The sequence below is a fragment of the Cyanistes caeruleus genome, chromosome 3 (genome assembly GCF_971803275.1).
Source record: "Cyanistes caeruleus chromosome 3, bCyaCae1.hap1.1, whole genome shotgun sequence".
NCBI lineage: Eukaryota > Metazoa > Chordata > Aves > Passeriformes > Paridae > Cyanistes > Cyanistes caeruleus.
This window is the reverse complement of record NC_141703.1, coordinates 15952573-15971955: the sequence shown is the minus strand read 5'-3', so window position 1 is coordinate 15971955 and position 19383 is coordinate 15952573. Positions and strand designations below refer to the sequence as shown.

Sequence of the window (19383 nt, the reverse complement as noted above, 5' to 3'; positions counted from 1 at the left end):
GCTCCCCTTCTCTCCACCCATCCAGCAAAAGCATCAGCAGCTCCTACGGCGCTTCTCCCGCCTCCCCGCCCCGCACTCGGGTGACAAACGGCTCTGCGTGCCGGAGGCGGGGACCAGTTTCCATGCCAAAAAAAGAAAAAAGAAATTTAAAAAAAATCAAAGGAGGAAGCTCATCCGTTCCGCGGAATCCCCCGCACGAAAAGCCCCCCGCCCCCTCCCTGTCAGGGAAGGACACATCCCTCACGGCCGTGCCTTGCTGCCGGGGGCTGGTCCCCCGCTCCTCCACCTGCGGAGGTATCCCACTGTCCCCCATGGCCGGACCTGCCCCCGGGACCGCCCGACGCGACCCGCGGGACCGGGACCGGGACCGGGGCCGCGCCGCCTCCCGCGCCCGCTGCGCGGCAGCTGCGCCTCAACCGAACCGGCCCCGACCGGGGCGGTGCCGCGGGGGGCGGTGCCAGGGGCGGGGAGATGTGCCCATGGCGAGCTGCTATTGGCCGAGATGGGCGAGGGCGCGGCCTGATGCCCGCTCGCTCCTCTGCTATTGGCGAGCGGGGACGTCAGTGCGGGTCGGGGGCGGGTCCCACGGCCAGCGGGGTCGGCTGATCGCGGCGGGCGGGGGAGCGCAGCGAGGGGGCGGCGGCAGCGGGCGGGGAAGCGGCAGCGGGCGCACCGAGAGCAGCGGCAGCGCCGGAGCGCAGGTAGGGGAGGCGCGCCGGGAGCTCGCCCCGTGCCCTCCGCCGCCCTCACCTGTCACCGCCCGGCTGCCGGGTTCTTGCCGCTGCTGCGGCGAGGCAACCCCGCGCCTCGCCCTCTTCCCTCGGCTCCCTGTCCGTCCCCTCTCCTTCCCGGCCAGCCGCGATTCCCCCGCCGCCGCTGGCGGCTGCTTGCCGCCCTCCTCCCGCCCCGCCGGGGCCGGTCGGTGTCTGCGCCCCGCTCCGCTCCCAGCCCAGGTGCGCCCGAGGGGCCGGGAAGGGCCCGGGGGTGAGGCTGCGGTGCCCGGCGGGGTCCGGCGGGGCGCGGGGTCCGCGGCCGCCCCTCTCGGGCCCGCCCTCGGTCCGGCCGGGAGTGCCCCGGGGCGGGGAGGTGGCCGTCCGTGGGATTCCGTCCGTGGGATTCCGTCCGTGGGATTCCGTCCGTGGGATTCCGCCCCTGAGCCTTGTCTTGGGCGAGCTCTCCCTGCTTCCTCCCTAATTCCGTCTTCCGTCGCACTGGGAGTGCTTAGGGCTTTTTCTTAAAAAGATGCTCCATAGATTATTATGATTTGGGGGAGGCAGTGTTGTCTTTTGGGTGGATTTGGGTTTTTTTGGGTTTTTTTGTGTGTGTGTGGTCTTGGGTTTGTTGTTTGTTGTTTTTTTTTAATCAGTCGCCCTGTTGCTGGGTTTGTGCATCGTCGGTGCCAGTTGTGAGCAAACGTACTAGTTGTTCCAAGGTAGGCAGGTGGTGATGGAGAGCATCGGAGGGGACAACACCCAGGAGAGAAGGCTGTTCCTCACCTCCAGCCGCTAGGAAGATGAGGGATGCCGGGATTCCCGTTGCTGGGCTATTCCTTGCATCTGCTTCAGCTTTCATCTTTTACATTGGTGGGTGAGCAGGGAAACCTCGGTTGCTGTCCTTGGAGCATACGGAAGGCAAAAGGATTTTTTCAAGCAGGGTTTTGTGTGTCTGCAGCAATGCCTCTTCTAGGGCTGCAGGAGCAAGAAGCGGAGCTCCTATTCCGCTCTCTTCATGAATGTGAGGGCTCTGCACGCTGTTGCTGAACTACTCCAGCCTCGCTGGGAGAGATCCTCCTCCTGTCTGCATCGTGCGGTGCCGACCATGGCTGCGGCAGGTAGAGCTGTCTGAGGCAGCAACAGCCTGCAACTGCCATAGTGAAATTAGTAATGATCGTGCATATTCCTGGCTGCTCCGCCTCGGGCGAGGGAAGCTATTACCCGACTTGTACTCGGTAGGCTTGTCAGGATGGTAATGCATTAGTCATGGTCACATCTGGAAGAATCATTTATTACAAATATATGTTTAACTAGTGAAGCTTTGTGAGGTCTCAAAATAGGCTGTAAGAGAATGTGTAACAGAGGAGGGCTGGGAAAATCCATTGGCACACTGATAAACGCAGATCACAAGTGGCTCTGCCGTATTGCAGGAGAGAAGTTTAAAATTGTCCTCTTAGTTTCTTTTGTTTCCCTCATGCCTCTCTGCTGTTTTTCAGAGAGTTGTTGAGCACCACCAGCTTCCACTGTAACGAGTGATCAAGTTGTATGTGGCCAGCTGATACTGGCTCCTTGGCTAGTACAATCTACAAGTCCCGCTTTATTTTGCTTTCTATGTGTACACTTAATTGTTTATTTCCCATATGTCATGTAAGTGTGTCAAAATTGTGCATTTCAGATAGACTTTTGGGTCTGCCTAAAACAGCACGATCATTAAGATGGTTCTTGTCTTAGTGTGTGTGCTTTTAAAAGCAAAAAGATCTGCAGCTGGGGAGAAAAAGTAAGCTTTTTATAAAATATATTTGTGTGTAGTAGAAGCACGAAGTGTCATTTTTAATAGGTGGATTGAATAAGAAAAATATTGGCCTTTTCTATTGTACAGACTTAAATACTACCTCTAGTTGTGTGGGTGTTCAGAATTTCTCTCATTTTGCTCATTTGACAATAGGAAGGAAAATCTCCCCCTTTGTACTTCTGGCAAGACGTTCTTCAAGGAGAGATCTCTTGCCTCAAGAAGCCTCTGCATTGAATAGCTCTTAGGGATATGGCCTTGTTTGTCAGTATTTACCTAAAACTGTAGTATTTAGGTAATTACATCAGAATTGTGTCAAAATCTTGGTTGCCTTGATTTAGCTCCTTAGATTTTTCTAGCATGCTGGAGAACTGGATGGCACATTACAACTGGTGAAAGACCATATTTTATAGGAGTGTGGAAAAATCTAAAGCTGTAGATATCGAGCATTGGAAGGAGCAAATGCTGTACCGTTTTTTAGATATTTTAGAATTAATTTCAGTTGGTGTTGGACCTGCCATTGAAAGCAGTTACCTTTAAAGATACACATGTAAAAAATACTTGCATTATGCTTGTTTTTTAACTTCAACTTAATGTGGACAGTCTTAGTTGAATATGATATATAATCCGTGATTGGTTTATATTAAAGTGGTTTTTTTTAAATTTTAGATTGGAATTTTATGGAAGCTGAAAGTAGATATTGTTTTGATTCCTTTAGTCTAAATTTAAAATGAGAGTTACAATAAACCTGTTAATGTTGTAGCTGATATGTGCTGGCTTGGTTTTCAAAACTTGCTGTTGAAACAAAGAAATTGCAGATCCTTTTTAATGTTCTCATAGATCCTATCAGTTTAGTTTAAAAATAATGGGGGAAAATATAGACTTGGAGATTTTAGTACTGAAATGCACACTCCATCTGTATGTTCCTAACAAAACCCTTGAGATTATACATTTCATAAGCCTTCTTTACCAGTGAAGCAGCTACAGGGAAATGTAAAAAACTGTATGATCAGTATAAAGACAGCCTCTTTATAAAATAGAAGTTTGGATTAGTTTGGTGGGAACTGTTATTGGACCACCAATCTAATTAACATCATGTTCTGGTATTTAAAGGGTGGCTACAAAGAACATGGAGACTCCCTTTTGCAAGGAGTCCCATGGAAGAGATGAGAGGTGATGAGTACCAGTTATTCCTGGGGATATTCCAGTGAGACACAAGAGGAAATTTTTTTACAATAGGAGCAATCAGTTGAAAGAATCATCAATCTTTCCAGGAAACCCAAACACTGGATACTTGTATGACGCAGCTGGAGAGGGTCCTGGGCCATCTTGTCTGGGTTGTGCCTTTTCCAGGAAAGGTTGGGCCGAGTGATCCTTGAGGTCCCTTCCAAGCTGGTGTTCTGTCAACTGTAGTCCCAGGGTGGCCTTACACTAGCAGTGGCTATTTCTGTTGTTGTGTGGAGCCATACAACAGACTGTGAGTGGGAGGAGAGCTAAGACTGGAAGTACAAGGTAGAATAACAGAATAATTTCAGTAAGCAGAAAACACCCTCTGTATATATATTGAAAAGTCAGTTCAGTGCTGCTATAAAAATAACTATTTATAATACTGACTATATATGGAAACTCTTGAATTTCAAAACTGTTCACATGTAAGCACTGGCTTTCACTCTCTCTCAAATGTATAACAGCAGTAGAAATCTGGACAGAAAAGACCTAACCAACAGTTTTTCCTAGGTACTATTTAAGTTCTGACTAGGATATGAGTCCTAATTTATGAAATCTTTTATTGGTTGTATGCTTATTGTGTGCAAAGTATGAACATAGGTCATGGAACAGTAATAAGAGAATGTTACCCTGGAAATGTGTTGATATGGAGGATAAATGAAGTCATTGTGAACTATGTGCTCATCATGTGAAAGGAACAAGAACGCCTTGCATTTGCCATAATTTCTATTTGAGAATTTTAAAGAATTTTAGTATTGTGCATGAGCTAAACCTATAAACTCTAGATTATTATCTTAATTTTTCCATCAGAACATCATCATTCTAATGTTATTTCTAACATGAGAATGATGAGTGTTTGTAATATAATGAATAATAGAATTAATTTCCTGGTTCCGAATTCTGTATTTTAACTCTGCTACTTTAGTATCTAGATTAAGATCTATTTATGAATGGTTATACCAGCTTTCTGTATCAGAAACAGTAAGCATTAATTTTATAATATAAATTAAAAAAAATATTAAAATGATACCTAAACGGAGGAAATCACTGTTGCAACATAAGCCCTCTTGCTAAGTCTGTGCAGTTTCATAATATTAAATGTGGCTGAAGGAAAGATGATGCAGTTCTGAATGTTCACAAGAGTAATGTATTCAGCTTTTAACAAAACTTTTTAAAATTTAGAATGTGATAATATATTTCTTTATCACTGTTAATGAAGATATCTTAGCATGGCAGAAATAGTTGTGTTAAAAATCTTGGCTAAGTCACAATGGAAGAACAAAATAAATGTAAAAGGTTCTGCATGTTTAAAACTGTGTTGCTATAGAAATATTGCATATATTTCTTTCCTCCCTTCTCTGAGAATTTCATTGGAAATAGGTTACCTTTCAGAGAACTTCCGTGCCTGTTTCCTTTAGGCAAAGTAACTTTCAGGAATGAATGTATGGGCTCTCAAGTTAGTTGTGTTCCTCTTCTCAATCATGTGATGTTTGAGACCTAAGTTGCATTTAGCTGATGTGGAGTAAAAATAATCTATTGCTGTGTTTTAAAATGAGGAAAAACAATGGATTAGTTATTATATGATGACTTTCTGTGATACTGAACTGTTAAATCCCCAGAAGCTTTTAATTCTAGCTTTAGTGTAATTAGATTTATTTTTCTAACATTACTTCAGCAGAGATGCTTGTGTGTTCCAGCTTGGCTTCAAATTTGAATTCCTAATACAGCCTTTTAGTGTTGGAATTGCCTACTATTGTCTTGAAATTTAATCTTTTAGTTATTTATTTATAATAATAGGGTAACTTAATTTAACACTGACACTTATTTGGAGAAAAGAATATAATCTTAACATGGTGATGTAGTTGGCATTTAGAAGAAATACTTTCATGGCAATATTATTATTAAAAAAAAAAAAAAAGGCAGGAGGAGAAAACCCCCAAAGTATGAATCAGTTTTTAACTGAATTTTCAATATATCAGCCACATAGAGCTCCATTATTTTGGTAAATTGTATCACTGTCTCTGTTAATGTGTTCTTACAGATGACTGTGGTAGTGCAGATGTTGATGGTAACGCACTGCTGTATTCAGCTGAAGGAAGGGGAGGATGTGGCTGCAAGGTTCAATAGAATAAAATATTTATTCAAGTATTAAGTATAAAAAAAATATTTCTTGAAGCTGAAATATGAAATCAAAAATTTTTTCACTCCTTTCTCCTCTTCATAATTAGGTGTCAGTGTTTAAAAGTCATGGTGTACTGTAGGTGTAATTAGTCAATTAAACAGTACACTTAATGTGATTTCTGTGTAGAAGTATGTTTTGGCTGACTTCATTACCAAATTCATAGAAGTTGGGATCCTAAAATGGATTTTTTTTAAGTACTAACTAAATTCATGTTTCTCTGGGATCACTATCTGGTGTAGAAACACCTGGAGTTTTCCTGTGTGTTTAGTTTACTTTGAGTTAATGCTTATGATGGGAGCAACTCCTCAGCTGTAAAGTCCCACTTTATATGCAAAGTAAGTGAATGTACATCATTGAGGGCTTTTCAGTCTCATCACTTCCTGACTTAGAGAGGATAGAGCCTTCTGTTTGGCCTGCATGTGATATTCTGGGTGATATTTTAACTTGTTAAACCAATCTGATTTCATGACTGCAAAATAACTGCCAGCTTTTTAAGCAAGTGGGACTTTGTACTTCTGTATATTTCTCTTTAAAGCACAGAATCTTTTGAATTAAACTTGATAGTAAATTTGGGCTTACAAGCTTTCTATTTGTTGCTATATTTTCTAATCTTAAGAAGGTCATATTTATTTTTTGTGTATTTTTGTAATTCATTTCTCAGAAGCACCCTGTGTTTGCCTCAGCATTATGTCAGTACTATGCTGGTCTTGGTAGAGCAGAAGGTCCAGTGTGCCCTGAGAGCTGGGGGCTCTTGAAGCTTGGGGGCATGTGCTGCTCTTCTTCTCTCCTCTCCCTTTTCATCTGGATGCATTTCTAGGTGATGGTGAAGACCATGGTGTTCTGGTGGGAGATCTGTAGTAGACAAACTTCAAAACTCTGCTGGAAGGCTTTGGGTATTACCCTCTGCTGGCTCTTACTCTTAGCAGGCACACTGAGATGTGCTGTGTCTTGCATGTTGCAGCATATCATGTTAATTGCAGGTTTGTCACAGGCATTTTCAATGAATAAGTGTAGTTTAGTTCCGTCATTCTGCTTCTTTCAAGATGGTGAGAGTGGTTTGTTTGTTTTGTTTCTGGCATTGGTTGGTTTTGTGTTTGTTTTGTTTGTTTGTTTTTGTAGGCTGTGTTTTTGGCTATTACCTGAAATATTAATAGCAAAACTGAGGTGCACGGAAAGTTGGGGGCATGTCGTAGTCAACTGTTCCTAAAGCTCTTCCTGTCAGACCTTTTACACTTGTTCTAAATTTCTGTTACCCTGCTGTGTTCAATAAAACTTTCCAGTAGCTAAAAACAAATTGCAAATTTTCCTTTTCTGTTTTTTATTTTGAACACTTGGCAGCATTTTGTTTATTCCCCAGAGCCACTTAAGCCCTCTCTACAAATATTTGTGCGCATGGTGAGTTCAGCATGTGCTTAACTTCAGTTGCATTGCGTATACAGGAGTGTATGCAGGATTAAGGCCCATCTGACTTTGTGACCCTCTTCAGAGGTGAAGAAATCTTAAAGTTGTCAAAACATACAGCAGCTTGTACAGTGTATGAAACTGTTTTTAACACACCTTAGTCGATATTCAAGTTGATATTGTTCAAAGTTGTTGGTAGGCCTACTGAAAGCTCTTCAGTGTTTTCTTTGTTGGGTAAATAAAAATGTAATGATGATGATGAACAGGAGATGGGCACAGGTTTATAATACATTACAGTACATTACATGCTTATGGGTTGGGTTATTTATATACTGGATTATTCATCCAAAAGTTAAAGCTGTTTGTTAGTCAAAATCTAGGCAATTGTCATAGCAATGACAGTAGCTGTTACTAATTTTCAGTTGTGAACCTCAGAACATACACTACTTTTAATTATAACCTTTTTTATTGCAAGATGGGTGTTTACTGAAATGAGGCTGAATCTATTAATAAATGTAGAATACTCCCTCTCCAACTTTCTACCGCTGTTTTTATTAGGACTGTGTAGGGTATTTTGAAGTGACAATTAACGTTGGTGGAGGAAAAGGGCCCTCAGGAGGTTTTCTAGGTAGACCTTCTGCTCAAAAGCAGTATTTTCTTAAAAGTATGTTTATTCCTAAAATGTCAGTAGGAAGAAGTTTTGTAAAATTAAATTATTCTTCTCATTTCAGGGAACACACATTTGCCTGCTCAGCTCATTTTAATGACACTGTTGCATTTTTTCCTTTGGAGCACTTAAAAAGAGAATTCTAAAGTGAAGCAAATGTCTTCGGTGCAAGCAGGCGGCTTTTTTTCCCTTTCCTCTTGGCTCTGATCTGACGCTATTTTTGATTCTACTCTTAATCTACCATGTCTACAATGTTGCCATCAGGTTGTTTGCTTAACCTCTGCAAAAATGCTTCCAGTCTTCCTTGCCTTGGATGTTGAACAAGGACGGAGTATTCCCAGATCCACCACTCCAGACATGTACACATAATGTGCTGTTATAAGCTATAACCTATAAGCTTTTTCAAAAATTCAGAGAAACCCCCAACTCCCCTCACCTTAACTAATCCTTTTATGAAAACACCTACAATGAATCTGTGCTGGCTTCAGAAGTTTCATGCTTTAAAAACTTAAGTCTACCTTATGGACCTCTTCACACTTTCCTGATCCATCTGTTCATCTAGCACAGCTTCTTCTCTATCCCTTCACACAATCTTAGGCTGTTGAGATGCAAGACGCCTTTGCAGATCCTTTAATTGGTAGTAGTCTTTATTTTTACTTCTCTACTTCTTTTCATATTTCTTGAAAAACAAAACAGACCCCCCCCCCACCAAAAAAAAACCCAACCTGACAGAAATAGAATAAATGGACAACTTGAAAATAAGCCCCACCCCAAAAGCTTGTGCTTTCTTTCTTCTTTCCTTCCTGGCATTATTATTTCAAAGGACGTTTCAAATTACATGCCATTATAATGTTTTTATGCAACCATTCTTTTTCTCCTTAACTGTGAAATCTTGTTTGGGTACAGCTTGTGTTTAAAGGCAGTTATTTATGGAGCACTGTGGCTGTACATCGTGATGTACAGTCAGTAATGTGCTGATCCGGTACGTCTACAGACTAAAGCTACTGCTTTATGCAGTATAGCCCATTATAAAACAGAAAACCTTGAAGTGGGGAGTGGCTAGTGCTGATGAAATGCTTTGTGGAACAGGTGGGACTTCAAAGTTATATTTTAGTTTGAGGGAAGGTTGCTTATGCAATTGTTCCATCTGTCCATCCATCTGTCCATTAGCCTGTCCTCCCACCCTGCCAGTAACTTCTGATCTGCTTGCCCAATTCCTCGTTGACTTTGGCAGAGGGGCCGTGTTCTCCAGCCCTGTTGCATGCATATACAGGTCTGACAGAAGCAGGCAGATGGTTAGAGAGGAGATTGGGCAAGAAATGGGGAGCCCCAGTCTGTGTGACTGTGGCTGGCCTGTAGTAATAACCACCATGGCATTTTCTGTCTTTTGCTAGGCCAGCGTGCGTGGGGAAGGTCAGATGGGAAGTGGGAGAGTCACGATGCTGCTGCAGTAGGTTATTGATGTGCATGAGGGAGAGAAGTCACAGGGGTGATAATTTGGGGATGTTATTCTAGGTGGGAAGCAAGGGTATTCTCATGGATGGTCATGGGACTCAGAGGTACTGTGGGAGACCTGTTTGATGGTCTAACTTAGGTTTTTAAAGAATTTCCTGTCGTTAAGGGACTTGGGGAAAGAGCTGCTCAGCTTAGACCTGTCATCAAGAGCAAGGAGGAATAGGCATAGAAAACATCATCTGATGTACGTGGGTAAGAGGTTGTGCATATCCTATAAAGTCAGTGACAGAAATATGAACTTGATGAAGGAAGAAGACTGTCAGCCAGCCAGGAGGAACTTCAAACACAGAACCTCATATATAGAAATGAGGGGGATTAGAGAAAAAAGAGGTGCTATAGCACAGCAAATCAAATTTAAATAATTGAAGTATTTCCTGAAAAAATTGGAGGGCTCAAATATTTTTTTCAGCTTAGGATTTAAAGAAATCTTTAGCTTCAGCACAACAAATGTGTTGCTTGACTCTCTTTAAAAACTTTACTACTGGTATAAATAAAAACAGATTTCAGTATGAAGGTGACAGTGTGGGATGCCCACAATAATAGTAACAAAACAGTATTTTCAGAAGGTGAACCATGACTCTGCTTTTCCCAAGTAAATAGCTATTCCTGTCATTTGGAGACCATTAAATCTGTTTCAGTAAATTCTATACACATTGACGTTTTAGTTGCCTGAAGCTCTGTGAATGAACAACATATCACAAAAAAAAAAAAAAAAAGGCATGGCCTTCCATCTATTAACCTAGTTGTTTTTCAGTTGCTGCTGCTGACTCAATAATATCTAATGTAACTCACACAAAAAAAAAATCCATGTATATTTGTAATTAATGTATTTGAAACTTAAGATTGCTTTAACTATAAGATTGGATGCTTGGAGATGTTTGTTTGTTTTCTTCTGAGATAAATCACATTTGTTTATATAAATCATTGTAAAATACAGTGACTAAAATTGTATTGCAAATAATATATATGGATGAGGGGAGATACTTGTATTAAGGTCAAAGTCTACTTGCCTTTGATCATACAAACTACTGAACAGCCCTGGAAGGCTTGGAGGCCTATCCTGTATTTTTCCATACCAGTAAAATGGGTGACCTTTTGTTTGACTGTTCCAGTTATAGTCACTTAAAATAACATTTGAGCTATTGTTGGCTATTTCACTGAGAATGGAAGGCAGATCAAGCTTGTTACCTTGCTGCTCTTCAAAGAAATTAACCGAGAGGAGGTATACTGTCCTTAAAGAATTAGTCTACATAAAGCTTCAATGCTAGTGAGAAGAGATTTTTCAGTCATTGAAAAAAAAATAAACAGTTTACACTAGCAAATTTACTTTTGCACTTTAAAATTAGTGGGCAATTAAAACAACACCTAGTTCTTACACTTTTTTAATAGCTCATTTTTAAAAGAATTTATTAATAGCAGTTGCAACTTTCACTTTGTGACTATCAGAGTATTTTGGAACTTTTCTTGCTCACTTTCTGATATTTTGATGATTTTTTTGTAATTTGTAAGGTGCAGAAATAGTTACAACATATAATTTCCCGCCAAATTGCCCAAGTTGCCAAGTCCCATGCACTTTTAGCAATCCAAAACCATTCAGATCCCCAAATTTAGGGAATTACTTTTAATATGCAAGGTTGATGGTGTAAGGCATGAAAGTTATGTAATGAATGCATGGATGTAGTGTATGAAAATAAGAATGTGCTTCTTACACTGTTGAATCTCAAAGGTAAGGGCTGTATGATGGGACCCCCAGCCTAATTTGTGCTTCTGGAAGTTGCTGTACAGATGAATGACCTGACCACTTCCACTTTCTACAACCTGTTGTGAATGTAACTAATACTTAGAAAGGAAAATGTGGTATATTTCCTAACCTTAAAGCTGGTTTTGCATACAATACTGAGGAAGACATAGTGGAAGCTGGGTTGCAGTAGAGAAATGGAAGCAGAGATGAAAGTGAGACTATTCTGTTGAGCATATTTACAGATTTTTCATCTGCTGTGGAGCCCTGACATTGAGAGAGCCATGTGCTGGGTAATCTGGAAGACTGTGTGCGCTATTCTGGCCCATGTGATCAAGAAGGGTCTGGGACAAGGCTATGGTGAGAAGCTGCCCCTGTGGATAAAGCTCCCAGTGGCCTGGAGTGTTCCTGCTCAAGATGAACAGTTGAACATTATACCCAAGTATGGCATTATGCTGTGGATTGCAGTCCTTGTGCTGTGTTGCTAATATTTGAGAGGATATGTTATGCTGAAGATTTAATTTGGGGAGCTGCAGATTCAGTTTGATATTTAAAGTGTGGGATTTGACAGCTCGGTATGTAACATATATATTTGTGCAATGTTAATTTACATTTTTAAAAATCATTTCATTCTTATCGCTTGGGATGAAAAGCCAGTCCACCTGTGAAGCTGAAATAATTGCATCTTATTCAATGGTTCAAGGTTCAATGAGAGATAGAGATGGACCTCTAGGATCAATTACATTTGTATGATGCATGCTAAATTTTTTTCCTAACTTCCTTTTCCTTCTCTAATAGACTTTGCCATTTTATTGAGGAACTGCAGGACAGATTAAATTACATATGGCTGACTGTGGTGGTGAAGTTCTCTGCGGTAAATCAGAAATAATTTTGAACGTGATGTGAATTCCTTAGTGTCTACAAATGCCTGGTAGTTACATAGAACAGATTTTTGGCATGGTACCACAGAAAGAGTGGCATCGTAATATGCTTTAACCTGAAATTTGAATCTGGAAGGAAAATAAGGAAAGCTGAGAGAGTTTTCAATACTTGATAACCTTGCTTTTGTCTAGTTACATGTTGCAAACGAAAGCACAAGGCTATTACTGCAGTGTAGTGTGTGCTCATCTTTAGGTTCTGTAGGGCCACTGGTAGAACAGTAAATGATGCTGAGCACCCAAGTATCTGTAAGCTAAATAATGTCCTGTGATGTATGCTTTAAGTTTGACCTTATGAGTACAAAAATGTACAAAATACATTGTTAATGCTCTACGGTTTTATTATTAATCAAGCTATTGTTTGTTACAAAAATCAGATTATTTTAAATTACAGAATGTCTTAATGGAATATTTAAGTAACAAATGTTAAGAGCTTATTTTCTCCTGATTGCTTTTTTTTGCTCAGCTTTTGTCGTTGTTTTTAAAATATGCTTCCAAAATACATGAGCTGAAGAGAAATTGTCCAAAAAGTATATGGATTACTGGAACATGAAGAAGTGTTTTTAAGCAGTGTTCAAGAAAGTCATCTAGAATATGTACATACTGAAATACTTCAATTTGATACACCTTTTTCCATTTTTTCTGATTAAATGAAGACAAGTAGACATTCTCTTTTAAATATTGTTCCTTAACAGTGCACAATAAAGTAATGGATGTTGTGTTTTTCACTTTTATTATAACTCGAGATGTTTTCTAATGATTGCCTCTGAAGAAAACAATGCTGCCATTTAATTAGAAGCAAAACCAAAACCAAAGGAAGAGAAGTAGCTCAAACTAATCTAAAAAAAAAAAAAGATGAAAGAAGGGATTGATTGCACTGCAGTACCTAGGAGAAATGTAATGCTTCTGAAGGAGAAACATATAAAATAAGTTTCCAAATTGATTTCAAGTTAAGATGTCAGTAGTGGGGGGGGGGGGCACGCAGAAAATTGTGCATGTGCCAGTGTTAGCTATTTATGGTACAGCTGTGACTGGAGTACTAAAAAAAGGTGGAATATAAGTCAAGGTAAAAACTGGACTAAATTCCAGGTGAGTAAATTCTGGGATGCAGACACTGAGTGAGGCTTACTTTGGTTCATTACTGTGCTCTGGAGGTACTGTGAACCCAACATACTTGAATTAAAGTCTAAACACTGTTAAACATACATCCTTATGATCCTTTCACAATAGGAGAATTAGATGAAAACAGGAATTTGTCCTTTGGTAGTGAGAAACAGATTTAGTTAAAGTTGAGTAATTAAGAGTTACTTCCCTGCATTTGTTCTGTGATGAAAGCTGTATATTTTCTATCAGTACATTTTAGAGTCTGTGTTTCCAAACTAGTAGTCTGAGCTTTTTGTTTAAAAGTCTGCTAGAATTCTGGGATAGAATACACTGCTTCTGTTCCTTCAAGGAGTTTAAGCAATAAAGCATTGTGTACTATGGTATAAATGACTGACTGATTGTACAAAGTTATTAAGTGGAGTAAATAAAATACTTTAAATTTGGAAAGAGTGGAAAAAAAATACAAATCTGTGCTGTATAAGGAGTTGTGCTGAGCATGACCTGAAAATATACTTTGGGTTCCATGAATGGGTTTATTTAATTGCTTTGTTTTGCATGTCTTCCTTCAAGAGATTTGTGAAACAAGGTAGAAAAACACAATCTGGAGCAAACCTTGAGAAAACAGAAATCTTTAGCATGCTTATGCTTCTTGGTATAAACTGTGAACATTCTGGGCTGTATCTATAGTTGCTATGTGGTTTTTACCTTTGTTGCTTGGCTCTGATCAGGGTGGCACCTTTATTCTTTTATTCCCCACTGCTCATATGCTGTTGCTTATACAATTTTAAGATAAAAAAGTGGTCAGGTTTTTTTCTCTGACTCTTATTTGTAATGATTCTTTTAGTTAAACAGTATAATAACCAAGTAGCTCTTTTGCAAAATAAACAACATAATTTTCCCAATTATCTGGTAATGCTATTAACTCTCCCTCTGTTGTAAGTATTTCTTGCAGCAGAGGCACAGTTTAATGGAATCAGAGCTGAAGGATGTGAACAGCAATAGTTTTCATCTATTCTGCTTGTACCAGAAGGTAGGGGTTAAGTGGAAATGCGTTTTGATGATTTTGCAGCTTTGTCAGTGACGTGAGATGGGATGTTCTGAGCACTCCTCAGTGTCCCTGCTCCTATCTCTGTACACAAGAAGTTGTTTGGAACTCCTTAATATTCTCCTTTTTGATAGTGGAGTTCTTGGTTAAGCATTTAAGAATATTGAATAGAAAGCAAACCTAAAAGGTCTCCCTAGGTTGTAAACTGTTTTTGAGATAGAATACTGAGATATGCTGAGCACTTTTATTCAGTGATAATTGTAATTTCTCCCTAAAGTTCCAGTAATGAACTGGAAAAAAAAAGTTCACAGTTTTATCCATTTGTGTTAAAGAAACTTAAACTATTCAACTGCATTTCTTCTAACTGGGACACAAAACTCCACTATGATTTCAATATTTTTTCTCTTGAAGACTAAAGGCCTGGTAGTAATTATGTCATAATTACATAAACTTTGCATTTCTAGTTTTGCAGTTCAGTTGTACTTATGTAAAAACAAAGAAAATGAAAAGCAAAGCAGTAATTGATGAATGAGGTGATAGGATGTGGAAGTACCAAGAGGGGAAGCATTGAAGCATTGCTTGTGAGACTGGAGGAGGAGGGGGAAGTATGTTGCTCTAGTACATCTATTAACACATTTTAAAATACTGTAATTCAGAAACAGCAGGCTAACTTGTGTTTTCAACAGAGGGAAATACACCTTTTATGAGATCTGCTCTTCTGCACTGTTTTACAGACAGCCTAACCTCTGTAGTTCTTGGGTTTTCCAGTGTGGGTTATTCTGTTCAATAGGCTTTTACAGTTCTGAAATTTTTGGGGGTCACTTCTGCAAATGTTGCAGGAGATTAGAGAGAAGATGGAAAAAAGAAATTGTGGTTGGGAAAAAATCCTGGTAAAATTTCAAGATCTACACTTCTGAGGTTTTTTTTACCATTTAAGAACTTTATGTTTAGATGCCTGTTGTGTGCTGTATTAAATGGAAATAGAAAGAAGTCTCAGTCTGCCCTTCATTTACGTTCATTTTCACTAGAGGAAAAAGAAGCGTAAACTCAATTCAGTCCATTTCTGTTTCTATGAAGTTTCAAGCCCTGTGGAGCCCTAAAGTCAAGCCTACCTCTTTTAAGTTTTTTTTCCTCAAACTACATAACATTCTTACGTTATTAACACTTATAAACAGTCCACTTGTATGATAGAGAAATACTAAAAAAACCCCATACATATGGCTTATAAATGTAAGATGATCTTAAGAGGAGTCTTCAGTTTATTACATGGGGTTTTAATCTTTCTGTTTTTTTCTTTCTCTGCCTACTTTTAGTCCTCAAATAGGGTTTTGAAGCTTCTTCAGTGGAAGTATTAAGAAAACATCTTTTGAAAATTATAGTGAACTGTGTCTTATCAATTGAACAAAAAAAAACAAACAAAGGATTGAAACTAACTGGCTAATTGTCTTTTATTTCAGCTAATGTTCTGACAGTTACCTTTAGACATTTGCAACACACAGTCACATTTTGAAGAATAAAAAACTCAAGCCTTGGTATTTTTGTTTAAAGATGTGTCTGTGATAGCTTATCCATAATGCTAACAGTAAGAAAATCAAATATTAAACTAGAACTATTCCCCAAAGTTTTATTTCCTGTCAAGTATCCCAGAAAACATATAATAATGCAAGATGTCTATTCCAAATTAACTGATTTGGAGCTGATGCTCAAATTCTTGTTTCAGATGAGACAATAATGCATTGATCAGGTATTCTGAAGGAAGGGAACATGCAAGAAATCATTCATCTCTAGCAGACTGATACCTATATGTAAAATTGACACTATTTGTTAGGCTCTGCTGGGTAGGAGGTGTAGGAATTTCTACTTTGTTAGTCATCTTCTACATATGGAAGCTCTACTGTTATTCTGCTGCACTTCCCGGTGGCTAACATCTTAATATATGGTGGAATTAATGAGATTAGCATCAGCAGGTTTTAAAGCTCATTGATTTTTGTAAAGGCGTACATCATAAGTGGAAATCGTGCACGTATGAACGCGTGCTTTCTATTACTTGAGTGAGAATGAAAATTCACTGTTACTGCCTATAGGGTTTATTTTACAGCAGAAGATCATGTGACAGTGTCTTCAATATTAGTCTTTTGTATTTTCTACAACTGAGTCTGTATAATACTTGTTAGTGCTGCATATTTATGGCAGATACAAGATGTAGTAAAGGGAATATATTATTTAGGATCAGATGTTTTTACAAGGCATTTTATTTGGTGGTGAGAATAGAATTCTGTTGTTAATCATGTTTGTGTGCTAATCAATGGAAATAAATTGAAGGAGATCAGAAAATACTGAGAGTGGTAGTTTCCATATTGTCCTATGCTTTTGTATCAGGTAAAGAAATGTTTTCAAACCAGAAATAAATGTCTTTTCCTTCTCAGGAAGACTTCCATATTAGAACAATTGAATTGTAACCTTTAATGAGTGTTGAGAGAATGAATCAAGTAATCTGCACTTCTTAAACTACTGAAAACACCCTATTCAATTTCCATTCTAGTTCAATGTAAATTGATAAAATTACACTTAATAACTATTAAATCAGTTTTACAGTTGTGTTTCAAAAGGCTAATGTCAAAAGGTAGTAGGTTTCTTTTTCGATGTTACAAATCTGAAAAAAAAAGAAAAGGGCAAATTAATTATTTGATGGCATAAGCAGATAGTGGATGTTCTGTTTCTGCTAGTAAACTTAAATGAGAATTTCACAGCATTAAAAGCTGCTAATTTTTAAAGCACTTGAAAGGAAGAAAGGGAATTATTAGAATCATAAAATGTCCTGAGTTGGAAGGGAGCCACAAGGATCATAGTGTCCAACTCCTGACCCTGCTCAGGAGACCTTGAGAATCCCACAGTATGACTGAGAGCAACCTGAGTCCAAACGCTTCCCCATCTCTGTCAGACTTGGTGCTTTGACCACTTCCCTGAGAGGAGCCTGTTTTAGTGCCAAGCCACCCTCTGGGTGAAGAACCTTTCCTAATATCTGATCTAGAAGTCCCCAGCAGAGGGTTGCCCCATCCCAGGTGCAGAACCTGGCACTTGCCCTTGTTAAAGGTCTTAGGGGTTGGTGTCCCTTGGTAATTTGTCTCTTGTTTGTGCAGATGTCTCTGCAGGGCCTCTCCCTTCAGACGCCAACAGCTCCTCCCAATCTTGTATGATGGGCAAACTCCCATTTTATACCTTGAATATAAGTGCACTAAGTGGGCTATTTTCCCTTCTCTCCCTGCCCTCTTCAGCTCCCACAGTTCAGATTTGTTATTATAGCTGGGTTGCTACACTTAAGCAGCACTCTGGTAAAATGAGAATAATCACTCCTGACTAGATGAAGTCATAAGAACACAGATAAGTTGTGACTACAGCTGTAACTTAATAATTTTTGAAATTTCTGGGTTCCTGTGTTCTCTCAGACAGGTACCACTTAGCAGCATTTTCAACATTCAGTGAAAGCGGTCTGAAGACATGGTAGAATGGAATGCTTTAATTGTTCTGCACTTCATGTGGGCTATTGTGGGTGAAAAATCCTTTAGCCCTGTATTAGTTTCTCTGGCATCCTAACCTTTTCTGTTGACAAGTACCCACTTTAGCTTCTTCAAATAAGGTACATGCTTTGTGGCCTTTCAGTAATGAATGTGACATTTTTAGGAAAAAAAAAAAATTTTAAACATATGGCTGATTTATTACTCAGTCATTTTCAATTAACTGTTGTGACTTCTGGTTAGCTAAGGCAGTTTGCTTGTTAGCTTGTTCTGTTCTGTAGAGTGATATTCTTTTTATTGCTAAGTAAGACTAATAGGTTTTAAGACCTTGTGTAACTACTGTAATGAACTGCCTTAGTCTGCCACAAATCAGTTTGTGATCCATCCAAAAATTTGAGTGTAAGGGTGATAACATTGAGTTTGAGCTAAACTAAGTTTTACTTTCAAGTCTGTATTTGGTAGAATATTCTTGTTATAACTGTCTTGTCAACATGGCATGATATTATGTACCTTTTAGTTTCTGGGGTATTTTGTTAAATACACATTGTTTTGTCAAAATGTACAAAACAGGGCTGTACTGAAATCTAGATCTGAGAAAGTGATTAAATCACTCAAGGACAATGAGAATAATACTATATTTGGGGGCTGTGTCTGTATAGGGAGAGTCTTTGGGAGAATATTAAGGGTTGTCCTTTCCTGCTTGTAGTGATCTTAGGCCATACTCGGTATTACCTCCTGGCTGTTGACAGAAACCACATGCTGGATTTGGTAGACTTGTGGTCAGTCAAGTGTAACTTTTTTTACTCTTCTTGAAAGATTGGATCTTAGTAAAGCTGCATTTTTTAGGCAGATGACAGTTCTTCATATAGACTGCTACTATGTCAGCAGAGGCAGAAATATTTGAAATACCTATGGTCTGCAGGTCTTAAAAGTGTTAATGATTTACTTTTGGTTTAAAGAAATAAGGAGTATCTAAAGGTATGTTGCCTCCGCCCCTTTTTTTAAAGAAACAGGTCCCAGGTAAACGAAAAATGCATAATACTTTTTTTGAAGACACTACCTGTATTCTTACTTAGCTGGGAGGGATTTTTAGAAGAAGGATTTATTTGGTAACCTAGATGTGTTGATACCTACTCTGACTCCAGATTTAGCAGGTACATTTTTTAGTGTCACAGATTAGGGTTTTTACTTTCTTCATTTAGAATCAGAATTGGTGTCTGTGAGGAAACTTTTTGCCTTGTATAAGGCACAAGGTAAATCTCAAGGGAAGAAGAACAAGTACAAAGAGCAAATAGAGGAGAGAATGATGGTATTTGATGAGATTTCCCTGCTCATTAATTGGAAAGTGGGCAATTAATAGCCATTTGGTGCTTTTTTTTTTTTTTAAAGGCTTTTGGAAGTACTAATGTTAGCCTTTGCTTAGGTTGTGAGTCTTACACCTGGCTGTTCACTGTGTGAATTGCTAGGTTTATGACTATTTTGTTCTAAATGGCAAGGTCTGGATGTTTGTTCTCATCTCTCCCAAATGTTTGAATGACTGAGTGTGATA

At 39.2% G+C, this 19383-nt stretch overlaps 1 protein-coding gene across 4 annotated transcripts in view; it reads left to right on the top strand.

The window, feature by feature from the left end:
- Window positions 1–19383, top strand: part of CDKL5 (cyclin dependent kinase like 5) — a 157814-nt gene that overhangs the window by 27026 nt on the left and 111405 nt on the right. For 2 of the 4 annotated variants that reach the window (XM_086879978.1, XM_086879982.1), the window contains exon 1: window positions 614–701. The gene's annotated coding sequence lies outside the window, so the exon portion shown is untranslated. Of the gene's footprint in view, window positions 1–613; window positions 954–14214; window positions 14305–19383 lie in introns of those variants that run through there. The other 2 variants (XM_086879979.1, XM_086879981.1) reach the window with 2 other exon arrangements.